Genomic DNA, 26543 nt, shown 5'->3' with positions numbered 1-26543 from the left:
CCAGAAAAGTAAAAATACAACAGCATGTGCATTTAACATTTAATAAACATTTATCTCCGTAACTCAGATTTAATTCGAATAAATGTAATTGACTACAATGTTAACCGTAACCCTAATTCTACGCTTTTTGTTTTCCAGAAATTGCTAGGACTCTCTCGTGCGGCCGATTTAAAAAGCTATGAAAGCCAAGAGAGAGAGCATCTCTACTCAGTTGTTTAGATAATTGTTGTTTATTGATTATAGCGAATTCGCGGTGAGATCGGATTAGCTTTCTCTGCGCTTTGAATTGCGTTCTGTTTAAAGTTTTAGTAGTTTAAAATACAACTACTGCATGATATTGTGTGATATTGTGATATTGTACGAATATCTTTGAGGAAAAATCTAGTGTTTCGTTATATTTCTTGTGATAAGAATAAATTTTATTAACTTTTTATCGGACTTGAGCGTTTAATTTATTACGAACCTGTACGCACGCAACAATATGTTGATCCAACCTACAACAATATCTGACAGCTAAATCGTGTAAATATGGAAAATTGCTCGTTGGTCAAATTTCCAGAATTCAATATATTTGGATCACCTGCAGTTGAAATAATTTCCTTATATTTGTTTTTTGGTCTAGTATGCTGCTGTAGGTCAAAAATTTCGTTTTGGGTGTTAGTTGGGTAATAATTAACATCTTGCAGAGGAATTTAATTATCATATTTGTTGTAATGTGTTTATGTGTGCCTCTACGGAGTTGATACCGATATTATTAATTTTTCAAGAAGACTTTCTCGTGCCACTGTTGAAGCTCCGCTATGCCACGGGCTGATGCAATATCTATTTTAAATCCAAGTTGCTTTTGGTAGAAATATAAGGTATTTCGCCTGCCCTCTTAGCATGCCTTCGTGGAGTAGTAGTCAGCAAGCTCCTCGCAAATTCGAGAGGTCGAGGTTCAAGTTCCTGAGAGGACATTGCTCATTTTTCATTTCTCCTCTTCCCCCCCAAAAAAAAAACATAATGTCTCTACAGTGGCGCCCGAACTAAAAGGCGGCGAATGATGATTCTTCACCACCAGGATTTGGCGATTGGGTTCCCTAAAACTCCGTCGCGCTTTAAGGGGACTCATACACCTTAAACCCTTCATGATCTTCAGATATGTGACTGTTGCAAGAATTTAGATATTTTATTTATTTTAAAAGCAATTATTTCCAACTTTTCACAGCTGACTGCATAATATAGCTGCTTTAGAAAACCAGAAAGTTTGTGTTGCCACAAATATTTTTGTAATTTAATCCTCTTTGTGACAAAATATTTCGCCATGTTTCCACCTTGCGCGCATGATATTTTAAAAATGGCTAATGGTACATACTTGGAATTTGCTGGAATTCTTTATATGGGCACTATTTTCGAACTGAACCAACAATCTGATAAATATTTTAATATTGAAAAATTTTATGGAAGAAAACATTACAAATTTTGTTAATAAAATACATTTTATAAACTCAACTCAAAATAAAATAAAAATTGAACATAAAATTTTTAGAATTTTAGGTTCACAGTAGTTTCCAAATGTTATAAAAGCTATATATTAAATATGGAATTAAATTATGAAACAGAATGTTTTAAACTGTGCGCGCAAGTTGGAAACATGACGAAAAATGTTGTCACAAAGCGGATTAAATTATAAAATTATTTGTGGCAACACAAACTTTCTGATTACTACTCAACTGTCTTATAATATTCCTTAAGCATTGTTTCACATTTTTTTTTTTTATGTAATTTAATTAATTTTACTGGACTTAGTTGTTTCATATTGTGAAGATTGAAATCTATAATCTCTGCCTATATTTAGTGTCTTGCTATTATAACTGCTGATAATATACCTCGATATGTATTTGAGTCAGTTAAAATTTTAGTCATTCTGCTGTCTAAACATTACTTTGTGTATATTGATTAGTTATACAGGAATTTTGCTTGTATTATTCTCTGTTATCACGTGTCACATATACATTTTAATCTGATCGTTCTTAGTGACTTTTGGACATTGCACTTTTAGTCTATGTTTTACTATTGCTCTTTAATACTTTATAATGTCCCGTAAATCTGTTTTAACAACTGCCAGAGAAACATCACAGGGGGCTACTAGCGCACCCGATTTGTTAGACTCTGACTTACCTTATGCGGATAAAATTACACTACTCTGTGCTGATATACGCAAAGTAGCTACCACCAGCAGAGGTGGCAGAATCCTCTTATCTTCGGATCTTCGAGAGCATCTGTTACAATCTCTGACAACTTTGCAAACTTTGGCCTTACAGGGGCCTGAGGGCTTACCTATTCCAGAATTGGTGGACGCTGAAGTCAATACATCTACCATAGTTTGCTGTGAAGCGGTTCGACAACATTCTTTCCAGTCACCTGTTCTCCCATCTACAGCTGATCAGGCTTTGGCTCCTGCTCCATCTTTTGCGGATATTGTTCGACGACCTAAAAAGCCTAGCCTTATTATTCGTCCTAAAGCTGACACTACTAGTGATACGCTTAAAGAACAACTTAATACCAAAGTTCCGCTCTCACAACTTAAAATTGGAATAGATCGTATTACTAAAATAAATAACGGAGGTTTGGAGGTCTTCTGTCAAACACCTGATGATGTTGCGATACTCGAACAAGAACTCACGCGCTCTGATGTACCAGCAGATGTCAGTAGACCAATCAGACGAAAACCAAGAATTGCTATCCATGACTTGCTGGAATCAATCACAGCGCAAACAGTACTTTCAGAATTCAGCGGAGCCACGGGATTGCCAGAAACAGCATTCACGATGCGATTCCGTCTCAGGGAGCGACGGAAGGGATACATTAAATGGATTGTTGAATGTGACTCCCCAGGTTTTGCTGCGGTCATGCGTCGGCGAAAAATTTTCGTCGGCTGGCAAGCTCACAGAGCCACTGAATTTATTGGAATTAAAAGATGTTACTCCTGTCAGCAATATGGCCATGTGCAAACAGAATGCAAGAGTAAGCGAAAATACTGCTCCTACTGTGCAGGAGATCACGGGCTCAAAGATTGCACAGCTCAAACACCTGAATGCATCAACTGTGGCGAAGCCAATAATCGTTACGGTACCAGATATGACTTCGCCCATCCCGCCTACCACCCCGATTGTCCAGAGTATCAACGTCGCGTCCAGCTCATCAGGGCAAACACAGACTACTAACTTCAATCCTTATAGTCTAGCATCAGGTAACTTAGTATCTGATTCTTCATTGGATCATATACAAAAAGATCTTAATACCACTCTTCTGCAACGAACTTTACCGACGGAATGTCTACAAATAAACCTTCAACATGCTCGAGCTGCGACGGCACAGACTGTAGAATATGCTACTTCTGAGCATATTGACTTCATCTTAATCCAGGAGCCGTATTGTCTAAATGGTAAGGCGGTTGGCTTTCCACTGCACTGGACACTATATCAAAAGAAAATCCTTTACTTCCACCCCGTGCAATTATTGTCAATTGTAATTCTTCCTGGTCTCCTTTACTTGTCACTGCGCAGCGAGATATTGTTGCTGTTCTTCTGGAAGTTCATCATCTGACAGTCCTTCTGGTTTCCATTTATTCCTCACCGTCCTCAGAAATCGAACCTGTGCTCTCTGCGATGCAAGATTTACTGACCTCAATTCAAATTCCAAATTTGCTCTTTTCTGGTGATTTTAATGCTCATAATGTTTCGTGGGGATATGCTACTACGGACGTAAAGGGTAGACTTCTGGAAGATTTTATATCCAGTTTTAATCTCGTGAAACATAATTCACATGATGCTCCTCCGACTTTTGATCGTCAACATTCACATGGTTGGCCAGATTTGACTTTGTCTACTTTGCCTATGGCCTCTCTTCTTCAAGATTGGCGAGTAATTGAGGGTCTAAGTCTATCAGACCATAACTATATACGTTTTTCACTCGCGGGAACTACAGCCACCTCAATCATACGGCGTTATAATTTACCTGGCCGAAAGGTCAGACAGTTTACTGCAGCCATTCAAGCCAATTTGGCCTCTTATCATTCTCGTCTTCAATCTCTGCATTCTCGTGAAGATCTACAAAATTTTACTAGTGATCTTATGGCTACCATTCGAATAGTATGTGATAGTGTTTTGCCTATTCGTACCACTAAGAAGTTATGTACATTAAATTGGTGGAATGCTCAGCTTCGTACTCAACAACAAAAATGTAGAGCTCTTCGACGTCGGCTAAAGCAAGAGCGTCGAAATAATATCAGCTCCAATACTCTGCTTCTTTACCGACAGGAAAGAGCATGTTACAAACAAATGATTATACGTGCCAAATTAACTAGCTGGCGCAAATTTTGTTCTGAGACAACATCTGTTTATGGTATTCATCATAAGATTGCGACCGACAAGCTGTTTAAGCCAGCAACTTTCCATCTTTTACCTACAGTTAGTCCTAATAGTCACCTGACTGAATCAACTCTATCAGAAGTCCTTGATACGGTTTTTTCTACAGATGATAATTCAACTGATTCCTCCTTTCATCAGACTATTCGAAATCAAACTTCTAGTCTTCAAACACCAGACGATGTTATTTTTACTACTCAAGAAATTCGGCAAGTCTTACGCCAACTCCCTAATAAGCGCGCACCGGGTCCAGATGGTGTTGACTATCGTATTGTCAAATTGATTATTAGCACCAATCTCAGTCTCTTCCAAAGCCTGTTTAATAAGCTATTCAATAGTGGAACTTTTCCTCAATGTTTTAAAATTGGCCAGGTGATCTTATTTTTAAAGAAACACCGTGATCCAGCCCGTGCCGATTCTTATCGCCCTATTTGTTTGTTGTCAGCTTTTGGCAAAACTTTTGAAAAACTTCTTATGGGACGATTGAGATTTCATTTGCACTCAACAAATTATCTGTGTCCTTTTCAATACGGTTTTCGCACCAAAAGATCAACACTGCACGCTTTAAAGGAAGTTCAAGATACCATCCTGCGCAATAAGTTCTCCGGCCACCACACAGCGTTTATCTCAGTGGATTTAAAGAGCGCCTTCGATACGTTGTGGTGGCCGGCAGTTCTATATGCATTAAGAGATGCCAATTGCCCCCACAATTTATATAATACTCTTGCACATTATCTGTCCGATCGACATTTGATCATTTCCTATAATGGAGGCCTGGTACATAGATGTCAGACTCGAGGGTGCCCGCAGGGTTCATGTGCGAGCCCCTTTCTCTGGAATGTGACATACAATCTTATCCTTAAGCAGCCATGGCCTGAACATACAACTGTGGTTACTTATGCCGATGATACCGCATTCATAGTGCGAGGTAGGACTCGTGATCAACTTCAAGCAAACTCACAGGAGACCTGTTCTTTGTTTCAGTCTAGATGTGAAGATTTTAAATTGCAAATCTCTGAAGAGAAATCGCAAATTCTGATCATTCCTAAGAAGGGTGGTTCTATGGCTCGTCAGCCGAGAATAACCATAAATGGCAAGCGTCTTCGTATTAAACGTGAACTTAAATACCTTGGAATTATTTTCGACGACAAACTCAATTGGATTCCCCATGTGTTAGATCTCAAGAAGCGTACTGCTGTGATTGCTCAACGCTTTAAACTTATGAAGGGAATCCACTGGGGCTTAAATCCACATCTTCTTAAAGTTTTATATGCAACAGTAACTGAAAAGATTGTTTCATATGGTGCTGCAATTTGGGCAGCACCAATGCAAGGACGCAAAGTCCGACATTTAAATAGTATACAGAGACCATTTCTCTTAAATATCACTCGTGCCTTCCGCACATCACCAACTAACGCCCTCGCAGTTGCAGCTGGAGTCTTGCCTTTACCTATTGCGGTTGAAAAGGACGCAGCTTATCAGTTGATTAGACAACTTGGCTGTTCAGTTCAGTTTGGAGATCACTCTTTCTCCTCCCATGATTATGAAGCAGCAATAAACAGAGAAGATCAACACCCCTCCCTCTATGGTACGGGAGTTAAAGTTAATCTCAAACCGAGTCATCAAGTTTCTCATGCTGATCTGGTCTTTTATACTGATGGCTCTAAATTGGAAGATCAGGTTGGCTGTGCATATATAGCCATACTGCAAGATCAGATAACTCTTCACCAGTGGAAATGCCATCTGTCTTCTTTTAACAGCGTCTTCCAGAGTGAGGCTATTGCTATTCGACAAGCAATACAAACAATCATTAATCATCGATATTCACATTCCTATGTTCTTACCGATAGTCTCTCCACATTGTATGCCATTTTAAATCCTGTGCATTCATCCCCCATTATTGTGGACATTCAAACTAGCTTGTCTCGACATAAAAATCTACACATTTGTTTAGAATGGACAAAAGCTCATGTGGGGAACTACGGTAATGAAACTGTCGATAGGCTTGCTAAAGAAGCAGCACAGAATCACGAGATAACACAGACCTTGACGGTTTCACGCCCAGTATCTAATCTAAAGCGTCACTTACTTCTCACAGCCATCTCCTTGTGGCAAAATGCATGGAGTTCGGAGGAAACTGGTCGCCGAGCATTTGCCCATGTCCCTAAAGTAGATTTAGACCGATTAATCATGCCACCACAGCTGATCTTCTACATTACGGGCCACGGGCCTTTTCCCTTATATTTCGAGAGACATGGACTCTCTTCCTCAGCACTCTGTAGTTGTGGACAATTGGGCAACCCAGAACACTATCTAATCGATTGTCCACTTACTACTGAATTCCATATTCCTTTTCCACCAACGGATAGGACTGCCTTTAGTCGTTTTTTGATTAAGCAACGGCATCAAGTCAAAAAGATAGTCCGTTTAATTGACAAACTGATGAATCTGGGACTTGATCTTTGTGCCTTATAATATCGACATATGATTCAACTTCTTCAACTGCTTGTATATATTATAACCCATCTACTTTTATGCTCTGAAGTGTTTGTAACCATTGTAATCTATTGTAATCCATCTGTTATAAGTCGCTGTGTATAGCAGCAGTCAAATATTTGTATATTCTCTCTCAGCATCTTTTTCTAAGTGCAACCAGGTAATATTGTCTATAACAGCTGTCCTTGTACCTATGGTACATTTAATACCAGGTGCTGTTTAGTATCTGTATATCTTGCATTTGCCTATTTACCGATGAATAATAATGTTATCTTTTGCATATGCACATTTATTATCAAGTGCTGTTAAATATCTGTATATATTGAATTTGCATATTTATCTGTTGCATATGTATTGTCCTAATAGTCTCTTTGTTGTCCATAGCAGCTATCAATGTACTTATGGTACATTTTTTACCAGGTGCTGTTAAATATCTGAATATATTAAATCTGCATATTTACCTATGAATAATAATGTTATTGTCTTTATTTTTATCTTTTGCCCATGTATTATCAAACATATAACTGTCTGTATTCCCTCATAATGCACTATGATAATATCTACATTGAACGTGTTTTGCGTTTTTCACTGTATAATAGTATATAATATCTTGGCATATTTAGTTGGGCGTATTAATGGTACATTGTTTGCCAGTTGCTGTTAAACATCGGTATACCATATACTTGCATAATTGGCTATACATTATACTGTTACTGTCTTCTTTTCATCAATTGCCCATGTAATATCATACATTTAATTCTCTGTGTAATAATAACACTGAATGTATTGGGGTCGCTAGAGATTTTCATTGTATAATATATCCAACCATTATCCATTGTTTTAAATATATCCATTGTATTTATACCAACATTGAATGTATTTTGTGTTTTTCACGGTATAATATATGTTCATAATTTGTGGCATACTTAAGTCTATATTTCATCCTTTGCAAATGTATAGTAACACATTTAACTGTCTGCATCAATTTATTTGCTGCATAAGGATCACAAGTGTCATGATAATTTTAAATGTATATTTGTGTTACCAACACTGAATGTATTTTATATTTCTATTGTATAGTATTGTATAGTATCTACTGTATCGTATCGTATTATGGTATTTTTTTTTTGTATTGTATAGTATCTTATATCAATTGGCTTTATACAGGTTAAATATGTTAATTTTTATTCATTATAATCGTTTAATTAGCTTTTGTATTGTATTGTATTGTAGTATTGTATAGTATTGTATGGTATCTTATATAAGTTATCTTTTATGCAGGTAACTGCATCAATTTATTTGCTGCATTAGGATCACTGGTATCATGACAATTTTAAATGTATTTTTGTGTCACCAACACTGAATGTATTTTGTATTTTCATCACTAGTGTCATGACAATTTTAAATGTATTTTTGTGTCACCAACACTGAATGTATTTTGTATTTTCATTGTATAGTATTGTATAGCATCTACTGTATCGTATTATATTGTGGTATTGTATCTACTGTATCGTATTGTATTGTGGTATTGTATAGTATTGTATAGTATCTTATATCAGTTGGCTTTTAGTACAGGTTAAATATGTTAATTTTTTTTTGTATTGTATTGTATTGTAATATTGTATAGTATTGTATAGTATCTTATATTCGTTAACTTTTATGCAGGCTAAATATGTTATTTTTATTCCTCATAATCGTATAATTAGCCTTATTGCATGTTTTTCCCACAATACCACGTGATCAAGTGTATTGTACCGCTATTGCATTCTGTTACATTGTATTCTTTTATTTTTATTTCTTTTGGTATATCCTCTCTGTATTGCTGTAATCATTTACATTCATTATTTCACTATGTTCTCTATTTTTATGTTATATTGTCATTAAGTCTAATTCTACTGTCTATATTTTATTCATTGTATATTATTGGGCTGCCCAACATCAGACTGTACTTTAGCTTATGTATATTCTATATTTGTGTGTATTACACCTTTGTAAAATTTTTGCTTATTGTCCAAACTCGCCCTTTTTGGCCCTGCATGCTTTTGTTATTTTATTTAATAAATGTGGGGCCTGGGCGGTTGTTGGGACTGTCTTTCGTGGGCATTTGGTCTGTTGGACTGCCCCCGGGTTGAATTTGGCTCTGGGTTTGGGCGCCCGGCGCGTGGCGTCTTGTGATTCCTCTTTAGGCTCTAGATATAGGTGGACGTGGTGCTATACCGATTAACCTTTTGGTAAAGGGACAGTGCCCACGTCCTCCGTTGCTTATCGCTTATTTCAGAAAACAGCTATATTATGTAGTCAGCTGTAAAAAAATGGTAGTAATTGCTTTTAAAATAAATAAGTTATCCCAATTCTTGCAACAGTCACCTATTCGAACATCTTATGGGTTTAAAGGTGTATGAGTCCCCTTAAAAGAGAGACTATATAAAGTATTTCTCTTGCTTTCGTAGCATGCCTTCGTGGTGTAGTGGTCAGCACGCTCGACGCGAATTTGAGATGTCCGTGGTTCGATTCCCGGCGAGGGCATTACTCATTTTTCCTCTCTCCTGCTTTTCCCCCAAAAAATAAATACGTAATGTCTCTACAGAAAGAGCTGTGTGTGATGCATTAAGTAGTGTATAGTTACTATTTAGAACTAAGTTTTTCAACCAGAATTTACTCCTAGTAAAGAAATAAATTCGAATTACGCTTACTAGCTTTACTAGGAAGAAGAAGAGAGGAAAAAGAAGAAACTGGAGACAAAGTTAACAAAAATACTCGAATTTACTAAACAAATTGCTTGGTACAAAGATTTAAAATTAAGATTAAATTAACAGAATGAAATTTCACTTATTCAACTAGTGTTCAAAACAAGGAAACTTGAGTTAAGCCAAAATGTTAAAATGGGTGAAAAATAACATTTCATTGATAAATCTAAATTTAAAAAAAATTATAATAAAAACAACTACCAAACTATGCGTATTTTTTAAAGGAATCAGTTTACATAGACCAATGTTATAGATGTCTAATTGTGAAATTATGTGGCGCCTGTTAGGGTTTCATCTCTATTGTTCCTTAATATTTCATTTAATGGTTCAATACAATTTTTAAACGAGCATCTCATCATTTAAGTTTTATTTACATATCATCACTAATATTGTGTGAGCTAAAAACGTATTTTTTAGTTAGTCCAATTTATATGTATCTAATTAAAACACAGATATAGAAGTACTGATGTAGGAACACTGTAAAGATCGTGACTTGTAAAGATCATGACTTGTGAAGATCGTGACTTAAAGAGAACGTGAAATATAAATAATAGGACAAGAACTTGCATTTTACGGTGTGGCAACAAGAAGAGGATTCGAAAGATTTTTATATATATTTTGTTTTAGAGAGTTGAAGATTTTTAGTATTTTTGAATAGTTGTAAGAGTTTTAACTGCAGTAATTTTGATAGTTTAGAACTGCAGTATTTATTTTTTTTGGTTCTGTTTTAAAATTTAAATAAAGGTATTTTGTTTATTCTAAAAAATTAGCTTTATTCTTCCTACAAGATTCAATATTCATTATATTGAAATAAGGAAAGGATTTTTACTGGCGCAGCCGGTAGGATCGGAGTTTCCCCGCATATAATTACGAACCAAAATAACTCAGGTGAGAGCTCAATTTACCTTGGAAACGTAAAATAGTTAATTAAGATTATGGAAAGTTAATTATTGTTTCCGTCATGGAATCTTAGTTTATTTACTTTTCAAAGTAATGAATACGCCAGTGTTCAAATGTAATTTACAAAGTAATGAATACGCCAGTGTTCAAATGTAATTTTCAAAGTAATGAATACGCCAGTGTTCAAATGTAATTTTCAAAGTAATGAATACGCCAGTGTTCAAATGTAATTTCGTTTGACTCGCCAGAGTAGGTGAACAACACATTAAGTATTGATTCTACTGATTGATTTTCGTGTCGAATAAAATTAAATTCATTGTGAATTATATTTAAATAGAAAAAGAAAAGAAAAAAAATAGCTTTTCATAAAACTAAGAGTCTATTGGCTGAATAAAATCGAGACATGGCTTTTATGGGACGTGGGAAAAAAGAGGATTTGCTGGCTTTAGCTGCTGAATTAGAAATTCAAGTAGATCCAAGTATGAAAATCGTGGCGATAAAAAATGAAATAATTCAAAGTGATACATATGATGAAGCATTTGCTAAAGAAGTGTTTTTAACGATTATTGAAGAGAGGAAAAGAAAAGAAGAGGAACAGCGAAGAAAGGAGAAAGAAGAGATTGAGGAACAGCGAAGAAAGGAAAAAGAAGAGATTGAGGAACAGCGAAGAAAGGAGAAAGAAGAGCTTGAGGAAAGGCGAAGGAAAGAAGAATTAGAAGCACAGCAGAAAAGAGAGCAAATGGAGTTTGAATTGAGGAAACTCGAAATTGAATCTCGTGTTCGACTAACACAAACTCCACCAACAAATGAAAATGGACATCATAATTTTGATTTAATTAAGCTTATTCCCAAATTCAATTTAAGACACGATGATATTGTGATTTATTTATCCTTATTTGAAAGACAAGCTAAAAGGACAAAGATTAATCCTAAAGATTGGGTTTCATGTTTATTGACTTTAATGCCATCTGAAATCATTCAATTAATTGGTAGGGAATCTGAAGAAAATTTTGAAGATTATGAGTACATTAAGGCCATTTTATTGAAGAGATTTAAATTAAATCCTGAAAGCTTTAGAAAAAAATTTGTGATGCACCAAAAGAGCGCTGAAAAATCATGGAGAGATTTTTGCTACGAAATTACAAGTTATTTTGAAGAATGGATCAATGGTCTTGAAATCACAAATTTTGCCGCGTTAAAAGACTTGATTATTACTGACCAAATTAAGAAAAGAGTACCCTATGAAGTAAGAGACCATCTTCTGGACGACTGGGCGAAATTCGTTTCTCCAACCAAATTAGCTGATAAACTTGACGAATATGACAGTGTTCGTAATATCTCAAAACAGAATGGTGGTAATCCATCAGCAGACAGAACTAATAAAAAATGGCAACCTCGTTCTCCACTTCCAGAAAGAGCTTTCAGAAATAAATCGCTGTACGCTGAAAACACGCCAAGAGTGTACCCATCCCGTAAGAGTGACGAACCACAAAAGACTAATTTCAAATTAACTTGCTATAATTGTGGAAAAGAAGGTCATACATCTAAGTTATGTACCAAAAATCGGATACCAAGAAGTGCTTCTGCAACAGCACAAAACAACTTAATACAAACACAAGCACCCCTAGCAGAAAAAGAAAAACCAGAAGTGCTAACTGCCAAGATCTCTATTCCTGTCTCAAAATCAGTAGACGTATCTAGAAACATAGATGAATTAAAACTGGTCAAAGTTAAATGTGGAGATATTATTCTAAATGGAATCGTAGACACGGGAGCACAAATTTCAGTAGTCCGTGAGAAATTGGTTGACAACATACCTTGCGAAGGAGAAAGTAAAATAGAGATATCTTCTGCTTTTGGTGAAAACGAAATTACTCCACTAAAGATTTTCCAGATGAAAATTGACGATGATTTTCACGGTAGAGTGTCCATTACGTGTGCTGTTTCAAAAAAGCTAGTTACCGACTTGCTATTGAGTTCTTCAGCTTATGAAACACTCTGTGGAAATATCGAACTGTGGAACTGTGATCGTCATTGGGATGCATCCCCCTTAGAGTACAAAGAGACAGATGATAAACCCTCACCAGTTGAAGACATTACTACAAATTTGGCTGTTGTTAATCAGATTTCCCAAGAAAACATAGAGTCTCTGAAAACAACGAACAAGGTAAGACTAGAATTCAAGACACGTCAAGAACAAGACGAAACTCTGAAAAAATGCTTTGAATGGGCAAATAAAAATCAAAATTCATATACTTTCGATGATGGCATATTACTTCATTCCGAATATATCTGTGGTGAAAACATTAAGCAAGTTGTATTACCTTTAGAAAAAAGAAGGGAAGTCCTAAGAATGGCACATGAAATCCCTCTTGCCGGCCACCTCGGTGAGAAAAAGACAATTCAACGAATCAAGTACTCATTATTTTGGCCTACTATTAAGCAAGATGTTAAAAAATTCTGTGAAAGTTGTAAAGAATGCCAATTGAGGAGAACAGTTACGTACAAAGATCGAATCCCAATTCAACCTATTGTTAGGCCGGAAACACCCTTTGAAGTATGGAGCGTGGATTGTATCGGGCCATTAGAACCTCCATCCAGGAGAGGTCATCGGTTTGTGATATGTGCAGTTGACCTATGCACCAGATGGGCAGAAGCCACCCCCGTCAAAGACATAAGTGCGAAAACAACATGCAACGTTTTGATGAGGTTTTTTACTCAAACTGGATTTCCAAAAGTGATTTGTTCCGACCAGGGAACTAATTTCACAGCCAAACTCACCCGAGCCTTTGAGAACTTACTTGGTGTGTCTCCACGATTCTCCACTCCAGGACACCCCGAGAGTATGGGTGCTGTCGAGCGTTGGAATAGAACCTTAAAAGAGATGATGAACAAAAATATCCAAGAACATGGCAGAAACTGGGATTTGAATCTTCCCTATCTCCTGTTTGCCTACAGAGAAGTGCCACATAGCACCACTGGTTTGTCTCCCTTCCAGATGGTATATGGAAGAATACCACCAGGACCATTATCTTTGCTGAAAGAAATATGGACAGGTGAACGTAGCATTCCAGTTACAGCTTCCCGTTCAATTGAAAATTATCTACAAGACCTTTTAGAAAAATTAAGAAAAGCTCATGACATTGCATCAGCAAATTCCAAAATATCTCAAGAAGAGTACACTTCAAGATACAATTTACGTTCTCAAGAAAAGACTTTCAATGTTGGGGACAAAGTCCTCGTGTTAATGCCATCATCATCACATAAATTGCTCAACACGTGGCAAGGACCAGCTACCGTGATCAAACTTACCAGGCCACACTCTGCCAAAATCGAAATGGAAAACGGAAGTATTAGGGAACTCCATATAAATAAGTTAAGGCCATATATTGCTCGTGTAGATCACGTTGGTATCATTTTTGACCAAGATGAAGAGTTTGGAGATATCCACTATGCACCAGCAGATCTTATGAATAAATCTGCTGATGATATCTGGACCCATTTACAAAATTCGAAAGGTGACTTAAAATATTACCAACGGGAAGGACTATTTAAAGTACTAAAATCTTATGTAGATGTTTTCAGTAGCAAACCTGGTCAAGCCAATGTTGATGGTCATGACATCAAGGTTACAGAAGGATGTAATCCGAAAAGATTGAGGCCCTACCGTGTTCCTGTTTCACTTCAAGAGGAAGTCGATCGTCAAGTTAAAGAACTGTTAGAATGGGATCTTATAGAACCCAGTGACAGTAACTGGGCACATCCTATAGTATGTGTTGCAAAAAAGAATGGCGGCGTTAGACTGTGCATAGACTTCAGGCTTTTAAATAGCTTCACAATTCCGGACGCCTATCCGATGAAGATTGCTAAAGATTTACTATTCGAAATAGGGAAAGCCAAATTCATAACAGTTCTCGATTTAACCAAGGGATATTGGCAAATTCCTATGAAAGAAGAAGCTAAACCCTACACAGCATTTATCACTCATTCCGGCCATTACCAATGGAAAGTTCTCCCTTTCGGTTTGAAAAATGCTGGAAGTACCTTCCAAAAATCGATGGATAAGGTGCTTGCAAACCATAAGAACTACTGCCGTTCATATATTGATGATGTGGCAATATTTTCTGAAACATGGGATGGCCACCTCTATCACATCGACCAAGTGTTTCAAACACTGAGAAGCGCAGGTCTAACCGCAAATCTAGAAAAGTGTGATTTCGGAAAGAGCCACGTGAAGTTTCTAGGACATGTAATAGGTTCTGGCACTCACTCTCCAGATCCTGAGAAAGTAGAAGTCATCAGAAATCTGTCTAAGCCTACCACTAAAAAAGAAGTCAGGAGTCTTTTAGGGCTAGCAAGCTACTATAGGGATTATATCCCAAATTTTTCTGAGATTGTTTTACCTCTAACAAACCTTACAAAGAAGAGTGTTCCAAATAATATTCCATGGGACTCTGAAAAAGAAGCAGCTTTTAACAAACTTAAAGAAGAGTTGATTAAAATGCCATCTCTGCATACTCCGGACATCAGCAAGCCCTTTCAACTCTATACGGATGCATCTGCTTTCGCAATTGGAGCGTGTTTAGCTCAAAACGACGAACATGGCAAAGAAATGCCCATAGCATTTTTCAGCAAGAAATTAACGCCCTGTCAACAACGATGGTCAACCATCGAACGAGAAGCATTTTGTGTCATCGAAGCCTTGAAAAAATTTGACACATGGATTTTCGGTGCCAAAGTGCAGATTGTGTCTGATCACAATCCCCTCACCTACTTGACCCAAAGCGCCCCTCATGGTGCTAAACTGTCTCGTTGGGCCTTAGCGTTACAACGGTATAACATGACTGTGACATACCGCAAAGGAAGTTCACATGGGAATGCTGATGCTTTGTCAAGGTTAGCTGTTAACTCTTTCTCTCTCAATGAACTCTGAGCAACATTGTCTCTACGGTGACGAATGTGCTTCTTGTGGGGAGACTTGTAAAGATCGTGACTTGTAAAGATCATGACTTGTGAAGATCGTGACTTAAAGAGAACGTGAAATATAAATAATAGGACAAGAACTTGCATTTTACGGTGTGGCAACAAGAAGAGGATTCGAAAGATTTTTATATATATTTTGTTTTAGAGAGTTGAAGATTTTTAGTATTTTTGAATAGTTGTAAGAGTTTTAACTGCAGTAATTAAGAGTTTAAAATTTTGATAGTTTAGAACTGCAGTATTTATTTTTTTTGGTTCTGTTTTAAAATTTAAATAAAGGTATTTTGTTTATTCTAAAAAATTAGCTTTATTCTTCCTACAAGATTCAATATTCATTATATTGAAATAAGGAAAGGATTTTTACTAACACTGAGACGTACAAACGCAGAAATACCGATTGCGAAGCACGTAGATCCATACTGAAGAGAAAGAATTTTTATTGCGTAGAATGTTAATCCAATAATAAATACAAAACTTGGCTGTCGAGGCAGACTAAACTCCACTTTTTTTTTAATTCACATTTGTGGCCACAATTCACTTGGCACTCTAATCGTGCCTATTCAAGAGCATTTACATTTTTGATATTATTGCGGTAGGAAGAGAGCATAGCGAAATAGCGTCCAAACAGCACAGAAGGTAGAAGCGAATTGTGCGTTTAACCATTATCGTAGCCTGTTAAGAGAAAGGTTTCGGTTTAGTTCAGAAAGGTTTCAGTTCTCGGAATTTAGTTTCCGAATTAACTACGTCATCAGCGTTACACAAGTTCTGTAGCACAGATAAATATAGAAATGGCGCAGTCCAGAAATATTGTCATTTTTAGAATAGAGAGACGAAATGCCCATATTAAAAATGAGGAACGAACAGACTATTACCAAATTAAATTATAAAGCTTGTAGGGTTTATATTTATTTTAATTAACATTTATTTTAAGTTTAAACTATCTTTCCTGTCAAGCCCTACTTTCCGCTGGAATAGCCAATGCCAAAGTATGTAAATTTTCGTAGAACGCGCAAGGATTCAAATTGTCAGCGGAAGTAATCTGAGTTAAGGGGACTCGTACACGTTAAAACCCATAAGATGTTCGAATAAGTGACTGTTGCAAGAATTGGGATAACTTATTTATTTTAAAAGCAATTACTACCAACTTTTTACAGCTGACTACATAATATAGCTGCTTTCTGAAAGAGTAATCATAAAGTTTGTGTTGCCACAAATATTTTTATAATTTAGTCCTCTTTGTGACAACATTTTTCGTCATGTTTCCAACTTGCGCGCACAGTTTAAAACATTCTGTTTCATAATTTAATTCCATATTTAATATATAGCTTTTATAACATTTGGAAACTACTGTGAACCTAAAATTCTAAAAATTTCATGTCAAATTTTTATTTGATTTTGAGTTGAGTTTACAAAATGTATTTTATTAGCAAAATTTGTAATATTTTCGTCCATAAAATTTTTCAATATTAAAATATTCATCAGATTGTTGGTTCAGTTAGAAAGTAGTGCCCATATAAAGAATTCCATCAAATTTCAAGTATGACCCATTAGCCATTTTTAAAATATCTTGCGCGCAATGTGGAAACATGGCGAAATATTTTGTCACAAAGAGAATTAAATTACAAAAATATTTGTGGCAACACAAACTTTCTGGTTACTATTTTCCAAAGCAGCTATATTATGTGGTCAGATGTAAAAAGTTGGAAGTAATTGCTTTTAAAATAAATAAAATATCCCAATTCTTGCAACAGTCACCTATTCGAAGATCATAAGGGGTTTAAGGTGTATGAGTTCCCTTAAATAGAAGGGAAACGAGTTCGAAAGTGTGCTTTCTTGCTTCACGAGCGTGGAGGTGGCCAGTTAGAAATTGAAGAACCACGCGTTTCGGCCTGTGTGCTTGCATCGGCAGATTGTTAATCTTTCAACGTAATATTCAGAAGTTTCCTGAATTATCAGCGGTATCTTAGAACGCGGTGAGGTTAGTTACGTTTAGAGAGCCTCGTAGTTAGTCACTTGTTACTATTCTTTTCTTAGTTTCTTATTTTTATTTTACCGCCGGGTCGGCGTAGTTTGTGAGCGTCAAGAGCACGCATTTGTAATTTCTAAAGTTGAATAAAAAGGGATTTAAACCCTTCTTAAGACATTGTCTACTTTCCAGTTCTTAGCAGTCACCACTATTGTTGCGTGCAGGTTGGCAGCGCGCAACATTACATTGGCGCCCGAACACTTGTCGAACTGAAATGGCCGAAAATTGGATGGAAGTTGCTGGACAACAACAAGAAATGGCAAGCCAATTGGAAGGATTTGGATACCTGGTCCAGACGATGAGAGCGTCAATCAAGCCAAACGTCAATTTCGACGGAAAACATTCGGTGGCGATATTTCTAGAAGGCCTAGAAACACTTCCAGCTCTACCCTGTGCCTGAAAGACAAAAAGTTGCCATCGCCACATCTGCACTAAGAGGACAGGCCGCGCTATGGTGGAAGAATATAGGCAAATTTTTATTAGGAGAATTCGGAGGCCAGACATATACATTTGAAAATTTCAAAAAATCGTTATTAAAGGCCTTCCCCATAGTGAAAGATCGAGCAAGGCTAGAAGCCGAACTATATAGTTTTTATCAACGGAATATAGAAGAGTTGACGGACTTTATTCTGCGAAAAATTAAGCTGACGGATATGCTGTATGGGAAGAAACCCGACGCGGAGATTATTGAAATAATCTTACCAAGATTGTTACCTGCTGTTCAAGACTACTTCGAAATTAGAAACCCAAGCACATTGCAGGAGCTCTTCGAATTGGCGGTCAAGTTTCAAAATCGCAGAATAGCGGAGAAAGCTAGAGGGGCATCGTATTCTCAAAGTATCCGAAGGCAATCTTCAAATGAGCAGACCAGAAATGCAAACTGCTTTTATGGGGGAAAGAGCTATCAAGCTAACTCATCGAAGCTCGAAGGTCAAGGCCCAAAAAGGAAATTTGAAAACAACCGTCCGCGTACCCAGAAGGCAGAAGTTGAAAGGAAAGTTTTAAACGAGTAGAGGGGCCTGTGAAAGCGAGGGTCCAGACCCCGGAAGTTTTGAAAAAACCCTCAAGAAGACACTTAAATACGGTCATCGTAAAGAACTCACAGTTACCAATTATGCAAGTCCTGGTTGGCGATGTACCAGTAGAAGCCCTCATCGATACAGGAGCAGAAGGTAATTTTATGAGTGATATTTTTTTAAGAAGAACTTTAATAGGTTACGATTATTTAAAAATAAAAACACAGAAATCATAGCAGCGCAAGGACAAACTTGTCAATGTATCGGAAAACTATCTTTAAAAATACAATTTCAAAACGAAAGCCTTAAAGTATTAATTCTTGTAGTAAAAAATTTGCAAAGTCCACTTATTTTAGGTATAAAGTTTTTAAAAGCCGCGAAGGCCAAAGTGAATTTTCAGGACAGTTCTATTGTGCTGGAGATGGACCGGAGGGTGTGGAACCAGTGGAACAACCGCAAGTCGACCTTAGCCATTTGAATGACCATGAAAGTCAAGCCATGCAGCAAGTGGTGAGTACTTTTTCAAACTTGTTTTCAGAACGTCCTGGTAGTTGTCAAATAGTTGCGCATGAGATACAGTTAACTGCCGACAAACCCTGTACGACTAAACCTTATCGCAAAGACAAACAAAAAGAGCAAATCATAGAAGAATATATTCAGGAAATGTTAAAGAACAAAATAATAACGCCCATAAATAATGAGTACGCGAGTCCAGTCGTACTATGTAGGAAAAAGAACGAGTTTCCTTCTTCGGATAAAAGGGCTTGGAGGTTTGCTATCGATTACAGAAAACTTAATAGTATTACTAAATTCCCAGTTCACCCTTTGCCGGTTATAGAGGAAATTATTAGAAAGATTAAATCTACAAGATACATGACTACTTTGGACTTAACGTCTGGCTACTATCAAATAGCTATGAGACCCGAAGACATACATAAAACCGCATTTATAACAAAATCGGGCACTTATGCATTTTTACGCATGCCCTTTGGGTTGTGTGGGGCCCCAACAAAATTCCAGACAGCTATGGACATTGTTCTAAAGCCTGTCCTAGGAAAATCGACTAGATCTTCTTGGTCCTTTCCCCCAGAGTGAGTTAAATAAAAATCGTTTTCTTTTAGTAATTGTAGATCATTTTTCAAAATGGACAGAAATTGTTCCACTTAAACGCGCGTCAGCCAAAACAGTCGCAGATGCATTCTTACACAGATGCATTTTAAAATACGGTGCACCGATAAAAGTCATTAGCGATAACGGTAAACAATTCGTTAGCCAAATATTTGAAAACGCCATATCAAAATGGTTCCGTATAGACCACAGGCAAACATAGCAGAAAGAGTTAATAAAAACATTGTAAAAAAATTCGAAGTTATGTTAGCACACATCACAAGCGCTGGGATGGCTACATAAATGAGTTAGCTTATGCTGTAAGAACGGCAAATCACAATACTACGGGAAAAACCCCAGCGGAATTATTTTTAGGACGGAAGTTAATTGCGCCATTAGATAAATTATTCTTTGTGCAACAAAGAGAGCAAGAATTTAAACAGAAAGATGTGCAAACACTTATTGACTAGGCGGTTAAAATCTGAATCGTTGAATTCTAACAAATCATGGTGGTTTGGGGAAGTGTTGCAATACTAAAACACGAATATTCCCGTTTGACACCACACATGGTGGAGAGCCAGGGTAAAGTTAAATTCATGTTTGAATACTTGAATGAATGTGAATTAAGCAGTAACCAAGGAAAATAAATCATTCAAAAACAAAAACTTATTCAGTGTCAAGAAAGTGTAAATTATAATGTATTTAGAAAGATACTGATACTTATTCCTTCCGGATGCTGGAAGGAAGAAAACAGATTGATTGCTGAAGTCCAGGAAAGGTTGCTGTAAGAAGAGAAAATTAAATAAGTATCTACAGAAATTTATTCTACCTTTTGTGAGATAACAGATTTTTTTTATGTAAACGAGGCTCTTAAAATTTAGTTCAGAATTGTGGAAACTTTTCAACAGGTCGTTTCTAGGACCTGCTTCCAAGTTTACCAAATTCTGGCAGCGGCAAATGTAGGGTTTATATTTATTTTAACTAACATTTATTTTAAGTTTAAACTATCTTTCCTGTCAAGCCTTACTTTCACCTGGAATTACCGATGCCAGAGTATGTAAATTTTAGTAGAACCCGCAAGGATTCAAATTGTCAGCGGAAGTAATCTGAGTTAAATAGAAGGGAAACGAGTTCGAAAGTGTGCTCGTGAAGCAATCACGAGCGAGGAGGTGGCTAGTTAGAAATTGAAGAACCACGCGTTTCCGCCTGTGTGCTTGCCTCGGCAGATTGTTAATCTTTCAAAGTAATATTCAGAAGTTTGCTGAATTATCAGCGGTATCTTAGATCGCGATGAGGTTAGTTACGTTTAGAGAGCCTCGTAGTTAGTCACTTGTTTCTATTCTTTTCTTAGTTTCTTATTTTTATTTTACCGCCGGGTAGGCGTAGTTTGTGAGCGTCAAGAGCACGCATTTGTAATTTCTAAAGTTGAATAAAAAGGGATTTAAACCCTTCTCAAGACTTTGTCTACTTTCCACTTCTTAGCAGTCACCACTATTGTTGCGTGCAGGTTGGAAGCGCGCAACATTACAAGCTTATTTACATCTTTTTACTTCCTTGCACTAAGTAAGGAAAGTATTGTAAACACAAATATCCATTTTGACAGCCTTCGAATGCAATTTAACGATGCTTTTTCTTGACATCTGTACGTAAGGACAGAATTAAGGACTCTTTTTCCAAAAACAAGTTGCAAAAAGGATTTAAAATAGATTTAGAAGAGAATGTTTCATGAATCTTGCAGAACTCAAAAACGAGTAGCCTCAGAGTGTTGAAATTTTGTATATAGGACTGCTATATTATATAGTTGTGCATCTCCGTTTTTGGTTGCAATCGGCCTCACCTATATATATATATAAAATAATAGTTGGTAGAAATATTGCAGCGATCTTGCTAAAATGTTACCAGGAGCTGTAGCTCCACGAAATAGTTCAACGTTGTATTACTAAAACATGAACTAAGAAGAAATTTTTAAAAAAAATTTTTTTTAAAAAATTAATCAGGAAAAACTGGAAAAACCTGTAAAAAGCTCTCTGCAATATTTCTACCAACTATTATTTCATATCTTTTTGCAGCATTATGCGCAAAAATTTTTAAGACCAAATAGGTCTTACGTCTCCTTTCTAGTTAGCTTTACAATTTCTGTTTCAATTATATATATATATATATACGCACTCTGTTAGGCTGCTCCGTGAGCTCAGTTCTTTTTATTTTTTATGTTGGTAAATTGTGCATTTTTTGCTTTACAAATGATTGAATTGTGTTGTTCTTATCTTCCGGCCAAGGGTCTTAAGCCTTTAGTTAATCTGCATGCAATAGTTGTAGAATTATCAACAAGTTGTTTAAGTGCGGCTAGGCTATTTTTTACCATAGTATAGTTCGACCGTCTATAGCGCAACCCTGATTGGCATTGTGCCAAAACACATAGACTCGTCCAAAAGGGGCGGTATTACTTGCTGCGACGTGAAAGGTCTTCTCTTCTCCGGAATGAGCTATGCTGGAGGGAAAGAAAGTCCCCATCCTTACACCCTATTTTGAGAATAATTCGGTCCAAATGGCGCATGCGTGTTTGCGCTCGTGGTCGCTGATGAGGCGGTTGAACTATAGCCATATTTGTATACATATAAAACTTAGCAGGATAGTGAATTAAGTCAGATTCTGCACCTTCAGTGTTTTTTTTTTTTTTTTTTTTTTTTTTTTTTTTGCCAAATACTTGGCTACTGGCCGAATTACTTGTTTTTTTGCGTAGAAACTCTAATTTTTTTTTTCAATTTTTTTAATTGTTTTAACTGTATTTGATGTTTTATATTTTTCTATATTTTTCGATTTTTAATAAAGGTATTTTGAAATCTTATGTATTTTGCCTTGCCGCGAAATGAGAACTGAATTAATTGAATGCGAAGTATATCTCTAATGAAATTCGAGGAAATAAGTTTAAACGAAATGCAGTAAAATATACGCATAACTAAATATTCCGAACAAGGAAGTCTTGTGATGTACGCATCATAATTTTTATCTTACATAGAAAGAACAATTGACTCAACACGTATCATCTTGGAATTTTCTGATCTATCTGATGATGCAAAATTACATTCAGTGCCTTTACATTTTTTCTCCTTACATTATTATCATCATATATCTTCTTAAATCATTATAGTCGTATATATCGTAGTAATATATCTATATCATTATCAGTCGTAGAGGTCAGGCTGATAACAATGACAGAATAAATTTTTGATTTAACATTTTGCTATTATTGACACCCACGTGGCGGCTAAAAATAGTGGATCGATTTTTGAAATCTGCCAACATGCTAAATATATCGAAAAATCTTCATTTGGAAAAATATTTTTGCACCATCGATTGTGCACAGATCGACATTCTGCGATGACCTTTACGGAAATGTATGACTAAAAATTAATTAGAAAACTTAAAAAAATGTGAAAGGATTCAGAATTTAAATTACGTCTAAAGGGGCGTTTTTTTAATATTTTGTTTGTAACATTTATTTATTAAATATCACGTTCTTCGTGCTTAAACCATAAAATTCAGTTCAACAGCAATATCTCAAAATAGTTTTAAAATGAGCCTATTTTTAGAATTTCCGATGCGCAGTCTTACTCGCTGGAGACAAAAATGTTTTATCTGTACAACGTTGCCATTGCTCGCTTTGAAATTCTTGAGTTTGTTAATCAAACATTCGTCAGAGTTTTACAAAATACGAAATCGATCATAAAACAAAGTCCATATTTCAAATTTGGGCCTCCACATGCCCATATTCATAGGAGAATGGACTATGGACCGTTGTTTGGACTATGGACTATGGTCGATGGCTCTATGGACCGTTGTTTTATCACAATGCAAGAAATACACATACATTTATGCAGATTTATCATTATTTAATTTCTTCAAATATAATGCAGGACTTTTACATTTGGTGGCAACACTCTTTGAAAACTGAATTGGACATTTAGAGTGAACCAACGCAAAATCGCAAAACGAGAACAACAGTCCTTCAGGGACAAAGCCCCTTTGGACTTTAAAAAAAAAGTTATTAGCCCAAAGGGGCAATTTGCTCTGAAGGACTATTATTTTCGTTTGGTCATTTTGCGTTGATTCACAATAAATGTCTGATTCAATTTTCAAATTGTTGCCACCCAATATTAGAGCCCTGCATTATATTTAAAGAAATTAAATTACTAAGAATCTGCATAAATGTATCTATGTTTCTCGAACTGTGATAAAACAAAGGTGTTTAGAGCCATCGAATTTTGAATAACGTACTCCTCCATCCGAATATGGGCAAATGGAGCCCAAATCTGGATTTTGAAATTTTTTTATTATCTGTTTCATATTTTTTAACACTTGAACGAATTTTTGATTAACAAACTCAACGATTTCAAAGCGAGCAGTGGCAACACTGAACAGAAACAAAAACATTTTTATCTCCACGCGAGACTGTGTATCGGAAATTCTAAAGCTTTGCTCATTTAAAAATTATTTTGTGATATTGCTGTTGATTTGAATTTTATGGTTGAAGAGCGAAGAACATGATATTTGTTAGCATTTAATTAGTTTATTGAAAACACATTCCGTCAAACATTAATTGTTAAATACTTGCTTTATTCAGAAACATTACCGTCAACATTACTGCTCAAAAAACATTACCGTTCAAATTATTATCGTTCAGAAAAAAAACTGTTGTTGCCAATCGGGAAAATACATTTTAAATAAAAATTAATACCTTGCGTTTACATTCGGGCATCCTGACTTAGTCACGACCTCGGAACATTAAGAACTTATATTTAAAAAAATTAAATCTGTAATATTAATGTTTATAGTTCGAAAGTCTTTAGCTGTCATATAGATTCACCGTCGTTTTCTATTCTTTTTACGTGTCCTAGTCTTAGTAATATGCGGCGTGTTGTTATCGTTATCCCTAGTAACACTAATGTCATCACCATCATCATCGTCTTCTTCTGATTCAGCTTGACACTGCCATGACTTTAATTGGCTCACATAAGCTGTCGTACTAAAGAAATGTCCTTTCACCTTCTCTTCTAATTGGGTCACTCTATAGGTATCACTTGGTAAAACTTCTGTAACTACCAAAGATCCTCGATACTTTTGTTGTGTTTTGGTTGATTCTCATAACTACTATTTCTCCTTGTTCGAATGTTAAAGAATTACTTTTCTTCTTGTCATAATTTGCTTTCATTTTCATCTGCATATCTTCAATTCTCTTTCTAGCTTCATTCTGTAAGATTACAGGATTCTCCCATTCATCTGCGTCTTCATCTGTAATCATCCTCATCAATCCGTCGTTAAATTTTGGTGAATAACCGTGAAGCATTTCGAAAGGAGTTTTATTTGTAGTCTTATTTATCATATTGTTTAGATTTCTTTCGCATTCCTTAATCTTTTTGTCCCAGTCTCTCTGATTCGGATTTTCCATACTCGTTTTAATCGTAGCCAAAATTGTTCGATTTGCTCTTTCCACCATTCCATTACCACTTGGATGCTGAGTTGAATTGAATGTATGACACAGTACTCTAGAAATTCCTTCGCTGTGAAACATGTTCCTCTATCGCTGATAATTTTTTCTGGTAATCCAAAATCATTTACAAAACTCTTCAATGCAACTAACACATACTTGGTTGCAGTACTTTTCATGGGATATAAGCGTGTAAATCTCGTAAAATTATCAATTATTACAAATAATTCTGTATTTTCCTCTTGAACTTTTTACGAATGGTCCTAAATGATCTATATGTATAATTGCAAAAGGTCTTCTACCAGGTCTAATTGGATGCAGTACTCCTTGTTTCTTACCACTAGGCATTTTATTTACTAGGCATTCGAAACACATCGAAATGTGATGCATAACATATCGTTTCATTCCTTTAAACCAGTATGATTCCTTGATTTTGGCAACAGTTCTGTCTGCTGAAAAATGTCCCAAAAGATCGTGAGATTTTACTACAATACCTTTTCTCATCGATTTAGGTATGACATATAACAATTTCTCCTTTTCCTGATCTTTCACTTTACGAAACAATCGATTATTCTTCAAGACGTAATTTTCAGTTACATATTTCTCTGCATTCGTTCTATCACTTATCTTTTTCTTTAAAATGTCTATTAATTTGCGTAATTCTGGATCTGAATGCTGAATCATAAGAATTTGTTCATCTGTCGTTAACGTTAAACAAACTTCCAAGTTGTTTTCAATTATAAAGTTTCTTCTAGCTGATCAACTGGCGATCGGCTCAATGCATCTATGTGACTCATTCTTTTGCCTTGCCTGTGCTTTATTTCAAGATTGTATTCCTGGATCAGATTACTCCACCTTGCTATCTGAGGATTTGAAGTTTTCTTCGCGTTTAAATAAACTAAAGCTTGGCAGTCTGTAATTACCGTAAATCGGATTCCAATTAAAAATTGTCGAAGTCGTGTCAAAGTCCAAACTATAGCCATTAATTCTAATTTGCTTGAATGATAATTCTTTTCTGTTTCTGTTGTTCCTTTACTTACACAATAAACTAAATGCCACTTTCTATCTTCACCTTTTTGCAACAGCATTCCTGCCAGTCCTTTGTTGCTCGCGTCTGTGTGCACTTCAGTCTCTGCTTCGGGATTATATAATGCTAGTATTGGTTCATTAGTTAAATGATCCTTTAAAGTACTGAATGCTTCTTGCTGATCTTCGTTCCAACGAAATGTTTCATCCTTCCTCGTCAGTCTCGTTACGGCTCAGCTTTCTCTGCGTATTTCGGTACAAACCTTCTAAAGAAACTTGTAAGACCTAAAAATTGTTTAACTTCCTGTTCATTGGTTGGTTTAGGAAAGTTTAATATGGCTCGTACTT

At 36.0% G+C, this 26543-nt stretch overlaps 1 protein-coding gene and 1 non-coding gene across 2 annotated transcripts in view; one reads left to right on the top strand and one right to left on the bottom strand.

Moving 5' to 3' along the window:
- LOC118195308 (uncharacterized) overlaps nucleotides 1–26543 on the bottom strand; it is a 294732-nt gene that overhangs the window by 250106 nt on the left and 18083 nt on the right. The window lies entirely within an intron of this gene.
- TRNAS-CGA (transfer RNA serine (anticodon CGA)) lies at nucleotides 9359–9431 on the top strand. The gene has a single exon. It is a non-coding gene; the product is annotated as a tRNA-Ser (tRNA).

The sequence above is a fragment of the Stegodyphus dumicola genome, chromosome 2, assembly GCF_044657685.1.
Source record: "Stegodyphus dumicola isolate Sdum_Otavi_A_Nest chromosome 2, ASM4465768v1".
In the NCBI taxonomy this organism is placed as follows: domain Eukaryota; kingdom Metazoa; phylum Arthropoda; class Arachnida; order Araneae; family Eresidae; genus Stegodyphus; species Stegodyphus dumicola.
Note: the sequence above shows the minus strand (reverse complement) of the source record. Positions and strands in the feature narration are given on the sequence as shown.